This window comes from Sapajus apella, unplaced genomic scaffold (assembly GCF_009761245.1).
Source record: "Sapajus apella isolate SASKATOON/1434 unplaced genomic scaffold, GSC_monkey_1.0 scaffold35, whole genome shotgun sequence".
NCBI classification, from domain to species: Eukaryota; Metazoa; Chordata; class Mammalia; order Primates; family Cebidae; genus Sapajus; species Sapajus apella.
In genome coordinates, this window is record NW_022436975.1 from 14817763 (window position 1) to 14830730 (window position 12968).

The 12968-nt window shown below is 34.8% G+C and overlaps 1 long non-coding RNA gene across 1 annotated transcript; it reads right to left on the minus strand.

The window, feature by feature from the left end:
* Nucleotides 1–6713: 6713 nt before the first annotated feature.
* Nucleotides 6714–11772, minus strand: LOC116563546. Its single transcript, XR_004274446.1, has 3 exons — nt 11592–11772; nt 10698–10879; nt 6714–7358 (listed from the first exon to the last, which is right to left on the minus strand). It is a non-coding gene; the product is annotated as an uncharacterized LOC116563546 (long non-coding RNA).
* Nucleotides 11773–12968: the final 1196 nt, after the last annotated feature.

Here is a 12968-nt window from a genome sequence, read left to right on the forward strand (position 1 = left end):
ATTAAGGTGAAACCATTTTCTTCAGAGAAAATGATTTCTTTGTTTTTTAAAAAAGAAGAAAGGAAGAGAGATTTTTTTAACAGAAAAATTGCAATTAATAAATGTAGAAGAAATGAGGGAAGTTGAAAATCACCAATACATAACCATTGCAATAATAATTGTAGGCAAACTACACTGATGGATGCTAAAATTAATATGCAGAAGTTTGAGGAGAAAAACGGCATTTGAATAACTTCAAAGTATCTCCATAAAGATCTTTATTATGTACAATAGGAAAAATAGTCACTCTACTGTGGAGAAACCTGGCAGACACTATCTTGACAAATGATTAAGGTTAACATTATTCCTTGATGTGCCCTTCACTGGGAAGGTCACATTATTTCTGTGGTATTACTGCCCAAAAGTGCATAATGTCTTAAGGTAATTGTAAGATAACACCAGAAGGTAAAAGAAAACCACTGGATGTCAGTCTACAAAATACCCAAGTGATACTCTTCAAAAGTGTATCCGATCATGAGAAACAACAAGACTGTCACAGACCAGACAAAGAAAGACAAGGAGTTGTCACGAATTGGAGAAGATTCATAAAGCACAACTTAGTGCAGAAAAAAAGAACATAAAGGGACAAACTTGAAAAAAATGTAATACTTTAGAGTTTCATTAATAACATTATACCCATTTAATTTCTAAGTTTTAATAAACATACCATGATTATGCAAGATGCTAACATTAGGAGAAGCAAGGTGAAAGAGAGGTGAAAATTCGCTGCATTTTTTCTACAATTTTCTGTAAGTCTATATTTATTACAAAATCATGTTCTTAGGTTAAAAGGCTATAAATGGTTTAGAGCGTAGTCTGCTTGGCCGGGCGCAGTGGCTTATGCCTGTAATCCCAGCACTTTGGGAGGCCAAGGCAAGTGGAACATTTGAGGTCAGGGGTTCAAGATCAGACTGGTCAACATAGTGAAACCCTGTCTCCACTAAAAAAAAAAAAAAAAAAAAAATTAGCTGAGCATGGTGGCACGTGCCTGCAATCCCAGCTACTCAGGAGGCAGAGGCAGGAGAATTGCTTGAACCTGGTAGGTGGAGGTTGCAAGTGAGCCCAGATTGTGCCATTGTTCTCCAGCCTCAGTGACAGAGTAAAACTCCATCTCAAAAAAGAAAAAAAAAAAAAAAAAGAAAGAAAGAAAAGAAAAGGGTTGCCATACTGTAAATGCTTAATAAAGTCTCACAGCTCATCTGCCCAGACTGCCTGGACAGGCCACACTGAGTGCCTGCATGAACTCCTAGGCTGCACACAACTGTACTTTGCCCACATCTGACCTTTGTGATTCAAACCCCACTTCACCAACATGTAGGCCTCTCTAGATAAGCCCCAGAAAAACTGGGCTCTACTCCTCTGTCCCTAATCATGTCAGGCAATAAAACTAGAAATGCTTATTTCTTGCCTTGTCTGTCCAATGTCTACCTTAAGAGACTGCTTGGCTTCCTCCGAATGTCAGAGAGAATTCTAGCAAGATTGCGTGGAGATAGTCAAGAAGGACTCACACATGGGGGACCATATTTAGCTAATCTTCCAGAGCTCTTGGATGGCATCACTGCCTCGATAGATAAGAAAAAATGTTTTCAAGGAGCATTTGACAAGGTTTCACATCGAAGATTTATATCTAAAGCAGACTAAGGGAATGGGAGGTAAAATAGCATATTGTAGCAGAAAACTAATTTAAGAGTAGTAGACAAAAAGCCGTCATATATGGCAAGCTCAGCTTCCAAGGAGGTAGGAAATTAAATGCTTTCCAGAGCTCCCGGAATAAGACCTACATATTTTGGGACATGTGCAGAGAAGAAAAGATCATTGAATTTGCTGGTGATACTAAAATTGAAGTCTTAGCAAATAATAAGGTGCAATATTATTAGATTGAAAAGGATTTGAATTGCGGGTGATTAAGGCAGAGGATGCCAAATGCAGTTCAGGTATAAAGATACAAACTAATAAGTGCAGGATCAAGGAGCCAATTATGCAGAACATACACCCAGAAAAGGATTTGAAGGGTATTGTGGAAAAATCTGCAAAACCATCAGCATAGAGTACAACTGCATTAGGAAAAGCAACCTGGATTTACTAGGTTATCTCATCAAAGGGGAAGAAGATGTGAAGAGAGAGTGATACTATACCTTGTAAGGCATTAACTTGATTCCTATTTTGAATACACTGTCCACTGCTGGACTAAAAACAGAAAAAAAAGACTTAGTTTGGGGATGGGGAATACAGTAAAGAGAAATATTTAATTGGGAAACCATTTCCATTTTAGCCTCAATGGGAAATAGAGGATTTCACAGCAGAGGTTTTAAAAATTGGTTGTTCTCAGGAAAATTTTTGAAATGTGAAAAATGGTGAACAAATTATTCTTTAGATGCAGGCATTGTTCTAACGATAGGCTCAAATATTCTTTGAAGGACTCAACTAAAAGTTTACTCTACTACCTCTACTACCGATGTGTTAGTAAGTGCATATAAAGGCAAAATTCAGCCCCAGGGTTAATACAGGGGAACTGGAGCAGAACTATTTAATGCTACATGCAAGGAAAAATAAACACCAGGAAAAGCTGGGGAAGTAGAAGTGCAAATGAATTGAAGAGACACTTAAACTTATTTTTGGTGAAGAAGGTATTTAAAAATCACTGTTAAAAAAAAAATCACAGGGAAGAGCAAGTGAGAACCAATTTTAAATGACCAGTTTTGACAAGCAAAATTCTCCTAATTGCAAAACCTTCACATATAAGCTGGAATGTGCTTATGTAAACAAGCCTTGAAGTGTTCCACTTATTTATATTTGTGTGCATTGGTGATCTGATTCTGCCACAGGGAATGTGGATCCATTTTAATATAAGCGCAGTGTATGCCAATTTCACATGGCTCAAGCTAACATTCTGATTAACATGGTCCGCCGGATTCAGTAGGTATGAGGAAAGCAAGGACTTCTGGCTGCAGCCATTGGCACACAGAGTAAAGTTAAAGCAGGGGTGATTTCACTGATCATTTAGGATTTAAAGTAATTTTTATCTAAAATATGTGGGTAAGAAAAGCAAAATATTGAGACTTGTTTACTCTTTGATACTGTTATGTGGTTATCTCAGTTCTCCACTTTGCTTTGCATAGTAAAGAATCACAAACATTTCTTGCTGGAAGGGACCTTAAGAATCACCCAGTACAATCCTCTTAAATTACAGATAAGGCAAATGAGAAACAGAGGGATTAAGAAATTTACCAAAACTTTAAACGGTGGTTAGAAGGAAGCCGCAAACTAGATTCTTTATTTCTAATTTAGCATTTTAACATTCAAAATTGTGGTATCCTAAATGTATAAAACGAGTTGCCAGGATTATGCTGTTATTGCTGCAATTATATTTTATTTGCATCTTTTAAAATATTTTCATTTTTAAATTTATGTTTTCATTTTTCAGAGAGGAAAATCTAGAATTTCTTGCAGGTTGGCAGTGTAGGAGCCAATTGGGCAGCAATACAAAGGTCAAGAAGTCCACATCATCTCCAGGACAGGAAGAGTGATCCCTGACAATTAGCTGGGAGAAGATGTACCAGTACTGGAGAAGGCACCGTCCCTCATGCACAGAGACATGCCACAGGTCACACAACACTGGCGGGAGTCCAAACCACTTTGTGCCTAGTAGCAACTTTACTGCGACCTACCATAACTTGGGCAAGTTAAGTCTTCCTGGATTTTGTTTCTCTTTAAATGAGAGAATAAGATTAGACGGGCTACAAATTTCCTAAAGATTTAAGATTCTAGCATATAGTTATAGTAGGGATGCCCACACAGTAAGCAGAGAATGAGGGGGCAGAGAGTGACATTGGTGTGTGGTCAAATTTACATTTGAATGTTCTTTAGAGGGGGGCATCCATTGAAAATCAGCATACAAATTCTCAATAAATTCAGCACTGCTAGTTTTTTTCATTCTGAAACAGACTGTATTTGGGGAGGGAGGAGGGTGAGCATCATATAAAAGAGATATTTTGCATTTAGGAGCAATGATATATATATATAAAATAAGTGCTACAGCATTAAAACATAATCACACTTAGTGTTGAAAGATGCTTACCTTATGAGAAAAAAATCCATGCTCCTGACATCAGCTGAAGGAGCATCTCTCACAAGACCCGGGAAGTGGAAGTATGGATCCAATGTTATTACAGCAAGTGAAACCACCTTGCATAGATTAAAACATGTGTGCAACTCCTCATTAGAACAGATTTAAAAAAAATTATTTCTCAAGGGTTTCCTCCTTTGACCTAATGGGTTTACCCTACTGCTCACCTATTAACTGTCAATCTCCTGCCAAAAAGTCTCTAATCTTGTTAAAAATCTTTAGAGATAAAGTATTAATATCAAAATATCATATGTGGATTTACATAATTACTCTTCCAACAGAAAGACTCTGTACTTATAGAAATCTTCATACATATTATTTGTTATATATGCCAGGAGAACTTAGCTTGTACTAATGAATATCTGTTCCATTATTCAGATAACACTGGGTTATACAGTTAAAGCAGGATAAGAGGAGTGGAATTTTGCAAATGGCATTTTATTTTTGGTACTGGAGTATGAGCAGCCACAGCCTAGTCTTAACTTCAAACTTCACACTGTATCGTAAGGTAGTCTTTGGAGTTGAGATTGCCTGCAGTACCTGTTTTCTGAGTGTGCTTTGAGAGTATAGTGATATAATATTAAATTATTTTGTACCAGAAATGTATAGACATTTTAGGGTATGTCTACCACCAGGCAAGTGACAGTGGGAACCACAATTTATTCTACAATAGTTTAGAAGGCTGATAAAGCATTTTCATAAAATGTTTGATTCTTTGTGCTTTCCAAACACAGTAAGCAAAAATTAAATAATGTAGTAGGGACGCAAAGAAACAGCTTTAATTGCACACACCCCTCACCCCATTTCAGGAGTTCTTAGAAGACAAACCTTTCAGAACTAGTTTCTACTAATGACAGTGTAATTGCTGATATGTAGTCTCCTTTACTTTCTTGCTATTTTTTCTTGTAATTTATTTGTAAAAGGTGATGTTTCGATATTTCCTGAGGGATTGTTTCTCATTTATGTGTGGCTCGATTTGTATTGTAAAGCTTATGCTAGAAAAATACATTTGGTGGATTTAATCAAATAGTATTTAAAACAAGAAAAATCAGACGTATTTTGTATATATGGTTATAAAGAAATCTTTCTTGTATTTAAATATGGCATTTAATATTTCGGGTGATTTTCTATACCAAAAGAATGGATTCATGGGTACTTTGTGAAAAAGTAGATATTTATAAAACACTTAAATTTCTAAATTTTAGTTTTAATTAAATATAATGAATACACACCCTAATATTTGAATAATTGTACATGGATGTTTCCTTACTGTATTTTCATGTTGAACGTTAATGTGTCAGAATGAATTTCATGATCTTCAATAATATTTAACTGTAATACAAACCAGAACCCTTTGCCACCATTAAACTTTAGAAAAATGCAAACATCTATGAAATTCTTATATTAAAGATAATACAGTGTACATATTTTTTATTGCTTTACATACTGATATGATGATTTCCAAGACTATCAGTTGCGGAAATCCATTCAAAACTAACTTATCAAATCAATGCTAAAATTAGCCAGAACGTGAGCTTTAAATGAACAGTATAAATTGAACCCACAATTTGTTTTAAAATATGCATTTGGGATATAAAATAGGCACCCAATTATTAATAATGTTCAAACTGGTAAAAAAAGAAAAGCAATAATAAAACTTCCTGCCAGGAACTTTTTACTTACCTAGGCACCCTCACCCAGTCCACTCAATATTATTTTTACTAGAAACAACCCTACCAAATATAACCCACAAGAAAAATAATAGTTTTGCTTCACTTGCTTCGCCTACAGTGCCAGGGGGATAGATTTAATGATCTTATAGGTCTTTTCAATCTCTCTAATATTTGTGAAATGGCAACTGTCAATGTTGAACAAGAAATTGCTGAAATAGCACAACTTTTTGAAATGGATAATATCTCATAGGACAAGAGCCCAGAAATGGAAAGAACAACCATAAACCTCACTGAACTTCATCTCAACAGGATGCCAACTTTACTCTTCAGCTAATAAAAACAACCAACTTTAAAAATGCTATCTGTCAGTGACTCAAAATCAGCCATTTTGAAAATCTCAGCACAGACTACTGCATATGCGAAAGAGTAAGTGCTCCAAGTGTGTTTATTTTCCATTTTGACTTTGGTTATTGCCTGACCAGTTGGTTTCTAGTCATGCCAGCTTAAGAAGTAGGATCAACTAAGCAGATTAGATTTTATTAAGTTTAGTGTTGAATATTAATTAGACTATGCTATTTGTTTTTTAATACAATTATATTCATTTTGATAACATGAAATAGATCTCTATAGAGACAAGAAATATAAGGTTCTTTCACATTTTTCTGGTTAACTGTGCAATTAAAAGCGCTCACTTTTTTATTTTCCAACATAGAGTCTGGATTTCTAAATATTATTAAAATTTGACAATTGCTTTTAAAAATGTTGAGGCTGGAGCATAAAGGAAGAGATCCTTGAGAGAAAGAACGCACAGAGAAATGAGTCCAAGACACTTTTACATTCCCCCTCGGCATTTGACAGTATTTTGTTCCCAATTATTCAGGTTTTTTTAAATTCCTTTTATTGATATATAATAGTTTACATGTTTCAGGGATACATTTGAGTGTTACATGCAAAGGATGTGTAATGATCAAGTCAGGGTCATCAGGGTATCCACCACCTTGAATGTTTATTATTTTTATATGTTGGCATTATTTCCAGTCCTCTCTCCTAGTTACTCTGAAATATACACACTATTTTTGCTAAATATAGTCACCCAGGCCTGCTGTTAAACATTAGAAGTTACTTCTTCTATCTAACTGTATGTTTATATCCATAACCAACTGCTCCTGTTCCCCCCAACATCTCCACCCACCCCTTCCAATCTCTAGTATCTATCATTGGATTCTCTATATCCATAAGATAAAGGTTTTAGCTCCCAGATATGCATTTGACAAACCTTATGTTGTGTAAGGTGAAAGGCAACAAAATCAATCAAAAGTCAGTGAAGGAGTTGAATTCATTCCAATCTTCCAGTGCTGAGAATATGTTAACTAGAATTCAGGACTTATCAAAGAAGAATCCTAGAAATCAGGTCAGGCATGGAAACAGGGTAGAACCAGAGGTGGAAGAGACCTATAAAACTGCAATTCAGTTGGTTCATTTCTTGATTAGATTAAGATGATCATCTTAACTCAGGCAGCCTACCAGAGGATAAGGTGAATGTATCGTCTAGAATCACTTCAATTTTTTTTTTTACGACATCTGTCATTCAGAAAAAAATTACAGATATGTCAGAGTCAAGAGGAAAAAAAAACTATCCAAAATTTCCAGGAGTTATTTTACATACACTTTACAATAACAGATTATCATGTTAAAAACAATATATGACAAAATGAAATATTTCAGTGGAGAACTGAAATCCATAAACGGAATCAAATGAAAATTAGAGAATCACAAAATATCATAAAAAATTTAAAAACTAGTAGATGGGTTTGACCCCAGACTAAACACAGAAGAATGGTTTTGTAACTTTGAAATTATGATGGTAGAAAATATTCAGGCTTAAACAAAGATGAAAAATGATGGAAAATTTATAAAAAGCATGAGACATATTGGAACTGTGAAATAATCTAACATATGTGCCGCTAAAGTCTCAGGAGGGCAGGAAAGAGAAAATGTGAAGAAACGATATTTAAAAGATAATGAAAAAAATTAGTTCTAAAACTGATAAACGACATTAACTCAAAAATTCAAGAGGAAACATGAACATGAACACCAAGTAGCATAAATGCAAACAAACCACCTCTGGATACATAATCATACAATTTCTAAAAACAAAAAAAAGGAAAAAGAAAAAAAAGAAAAGCAAAACATTGAACAAAACCAGAGGAGAATAAAATGTATTATCTTCAAAGAAGCAACAAGAAATACAGCTAATTTCTCATAAAAGTGGTAGAAGCCAGTTGGCAATAGAATGACAATTTTAAAGAGTTCAAAAATAGGTGACAACCTAAAATAACATACACTTGAAGATGATCTTTCAACAGTTCCAGTTAAAAACAGACATTTCCAGACAAACCTGACAAGTTCATTGCCAGAAGACCTGAATTTAAATAAATAAATAAGATTTCAGGGAGATGAAAAGTTACTCTAGACAAAGACATAAAACTGCAGGAATTAATGAAGAAACAAGATAAAGGTATGGGAAAAATTTAATAAATATTGACTGAACAAAAACACAATAGTGTTTTTATGAAACTTAAAATACATACAGAATTCAAAATCATGACGACAATAGCACAAAATGTGGTGATAGAAGGGAAGTAAATATGTATATGAGTCATTTGTCAAAAAATATGCTAGGCATAAAACCAATCCCTAAATCTTTCAAAGAATAAAAAGTCAATCAGAGTATTTCTGATCATAGCAGAATTAATCTTGAAAGTGATAGAAAAATGTTAGTCTAAAAATCCCCAAATGTTGAAGATTAGAAAAATTAGAAATAGTAATTGACTAAAGTATCAAGAAGCATTCTCAGTAGATAACAGAAAATATTTTTAATGTATAATAATAAAAATAGACATCAGAATTCTTAAGATGTAGCTTAACTGGGAGACGGATATTTGTAGTTTTAAATGCATTATATTTGAAGAGTAGAAAGACTAAAAATTTGATAATCTAGATACTGTCTCAAAAAGTTGGATAAGTACAGCAAAAGAAACCCAAAGAAAAAAAAAAGGAAGAAAAGAAAGACAGTCCATAAATGAATACAATAGAAAACAAATAAATGGAGACAATGAATGATAAACCAAATCAATTACTTTAAGAAGCTGTGAAATTTATTAATATCTGGCAAGGCTTATCAAGAAAAAGATAAGGTACAGATTCTAAATCACAGGAATGAAAAAGAGATGTCCTGACAACTTCTTCAGATCATAAGAAAATATTACAAATAACTTTGTGACAATAAATTTGGAAATTTAAATAAAAGAAAAATTTCTTAGGAAAACAAAGTTTACCAAAATTGACACAAGAGGTAATGAAACAAACTAAAAATACTTTATCCAATTAAATCCCCTACTAAAAACTTGTAAAAAAATAAAATAAAATTCCAGGCCTACATGCTTTAACAGTAAATTCTTTCAGTTAAGGAAGAAATAAACCATTCTTACACAAATCCTTTCAGAACATAAAAATAAAGGGACCATTTCCCAAATTAAATTATGAGGTCATTGTAATCATAACACCACAATCTGAAAGGGATATTAAAAGAAATGAAAATTACCTTCCAATTTTACTGATGAACATAGACATAAAAATCTTAAATAGCATATTAGCAAATTGAATCTAACAACACATAAACAGAATATTATATCATACCCTAGTTGAACTGATCTCAGGAATGCAAGGTTGATTCAAGTTTCAAAATCAGTGTAATTCACCACATTAACAGAATACTACAAAAAATGAGAATTTTATTAAAAGTAGCCAATAATTTGATAAACTGTAATATTCAATAATTTTAACAAATCAACTAGAAACAAACAAAAAAATGTCCTAATCTGATACATGATATCCACAAAATCAAACAAGCAAAAAACCTCTAGCACAAACCATGTGTATGGCAGAAATATTGAATGATCCATCCCCAGTACTGAGAATCAGACAAGGATATTCACCACACCTTTGCTACTTAAAATAAGGTTTGTATATCGATAACACGGCATCACCTGGAAGGTTGTTAGGAATGTAGACTTTTAGCTGGGAGCAGTGGCTCATGCCTGTAATATCAGCACTTTGGGAGGCTGAAGCGGGTAGATCACTTGAGGCCAGTTCAGAGAATTCAAGGCCAGTCTGGCCAACAAGGGAAAACCCCATCTCTACAAAAAAATACCAAAAAATTAGCTGGGAGTGGTGGCACATGCCTGTAATCCCAGCTACTCGGGAGGTTGAGTCAGGAAAATTGCTTAAGCCCAGAAGGTGGAGGTTGTAGTGAGCTGAGATCTCACCACTGCACTCCAGCTTGGGTGACAGAGCGAGACTCTATCTCTAAATACATACATAATACATATTTAAAAAGAAATAAATGTAGAATTTCAGGTCCCACTACAGACCTACTTAATCAGAATTTGGATTTCTGATTAAGAATATGAGAAAGACTTCTTCACACCACTTCTATTTATTATTGTACAAAAAGTCTTATTAACTGTAATAAGACAAGATCAAAAAATAACCTGTGCCGGGGCTGGAAAGGAAGAAAACGATATGATTCAGGGCAAACTGATAATGTATTTAAAAAACTGAGGACACTACAGATAAACTATTAGAATTAGTAAGTGAATTTATCAAAGCTGCTAGATGCAAGTTTGATATATATACATCAGAAGTATTTCTATATACTAGTAATAAGCAATAAAAATGTTAAATTTAAAAATGATTCTTAGGAAAAAAACTAAGAAAAATGTTCTCAACACTGACAGCTACAACACATTATTGAAGGAAATTATTAATGCTTAAACAAATGCAAAGATATACCATACCTGCAAAGTTGTTAAAGAAGCTTCCACATCCCCTTCCACTTTGCCCTCTTCTATATGGTTGATGCCAGATGTGGCCCTGGGATCATTCTCTTTCAGTTTCCAGAAAATAGAAGGAAGTTTAGCAAAAACTGTTCTCTTCTAAACAGATGAAGCTAGTAAATTAATTGCAGGTCCAAACCTAGCTGCAAGAAAGGTGTAAAGTATTGTCTTTACCTGGATTGCCATAAATAAGCTTTAACTCTATTACCATGAACAAACAGGAAAAGGGACAAAAGATCTTGGTAGGTAACTAGCAGGCTCTGTTACAGGTATGCAAGTAATATGGTAAGCAGAATCTACCAAACTACTATAGATCAAGATGAGAAATGAACAGAGCGCACATTGTGGAGATAACAGCCTTGCACAAGGCCTATCATTAGCAGAGCCTATGTCTTCTTTTCTCATTCTTCTTCAATGTGAAAAACTTTACGCAATTTAGTGTTAAGTTTTTCTAATAGGCTTCCTGCTTCTTTCCCTAACAACAGTATCTATCATGAAATAAATGATATATGAATAAATTTTGAGATACAGTAAAATTTACTTAATAAAGTGCTAAAGCAAATACTTTTTGGGACATAAAATCTTTTATAAGACTAACCATTTTCTAAGGTAGCTTTTCAAAATGTCAATTTTTTTCTGTATTAGTTTTGCTTGTAAACTGTAAGTTATTTTGAAAATGGGTGCCTTTAACTACACCAACCATTAGGGTCAATAGGGTGCTATTAAGAAGTTGGCAATGAGAGATGGTCATTGATCAGAGGTTAATGAATGAGTCAATCTACCAGTTAGGATTAAGTTTTACTGATAGTAACAGTGACCCCAAATAATTGCATCTTTAACAAGATAGAAATTTACTTTCACACAAAGGAAGGCTTCCCCATATTTCAAGTATTAAATATATTCTTAAAATCAAATCATGTTCGGAAGAAGTCCTCTCAAACTCTAGCTGTCATATTGTCATTAGAGACAGAAAAGAAAGAGAAGGGATAAATGGCCAAAGTGTCCCTTGTGTCCCAGCTGCCTCGACACTCCCAATGAAAGTTTCCTTAAAGTAGTGATTTCTCCTTGCACAATGATGGGGTTCAGGACAAGCCACCCCGTAATGAGACATTTGAGAAAGCAGCAGAAGCAAGAAGTTCGCTCTCTCCTTCCCTGTAGCCTTTTCCCCTGAAGCATGTAATAAAACCTAGGAAAGATTTTCTGATGTTTCTCCAAGCAGGTCATAAGACCCTCAGGCCAGAGGTGACTTCCTGATAGGCAGAGTAAAGGAACATCCTCATCGCAAAAGACACAGGGTCCCAGGGAAGAATCTGAGTAAACGGGCCTTGCTGAGTTCTCCCCAGTTTATTACTGTCCGATCATACTTTCTAAAATCTACAACGTTTGCATAGCTGTCTACTTCTTTATCAAACCTAGTAAAAAAATACACAAATTTACCAATTCTTCAGGTCTTCATTGCCTTCTGAATCTTCCATGTGATGTCAAACTTACCTTAAGTAAATTTGTGTGCCTTTCTCTTACTGGTCTGTCTTTTAGTATAGGGGCCTTAGCCATGAATATAGAATGGAGAGAGGAAAAGATATTTCTCCTCCCCTACAACCACATTGGCTAATATACCCACAAGGCAGACCAAAAAAGTGTAATTGTACTTTTGGCTGAGTGTATTCCTGCCCTGGTGTGTAATGAGTCTGTTACTAAGGAAAAAAAAAAAAAAGGAGAATGAGTAGGAATCCAGCCATTTAAGTACATTATAATCTTGGTCAGAGACTTTTTGCAGTGAAAATCGTGATCAAGATATATGCACAGAGAACAAAATAAGGCAAATTAACACTTAATCACTATTTAGGTTATTGGTCCCCTTATCGCCTCGTGGCATTTTGGCTGAGATCAGGTCTAGGTTATTGGGCCCCGAACCATGACACTTAATTCAAGGGACATAGCTTTTGGCACAGTGGGAAGCTCCTTTTCTTAAGCAGCCTCCTGAATGTGTGAGAATGAAAGGAGCATGCATTAGTTGGGTTCTCTTAGAAGCAGATTCCAAGATTATGTGTGCAAGATTGTTACTGGGAAAAGCCTGTGTAAGGGGGAAAGGGTGGAGGGAATGGAAGGAGGTACAGAGATCTGCAGGTGTGTTACCCTTAGGAAGAAGAAATCTCTTCCGGAAGGAGGATTGGAAAGACAGAGTGTCTGACTCAGACAGTTTGAGGAAAATTTTGGGTAGGCCAATGGGAG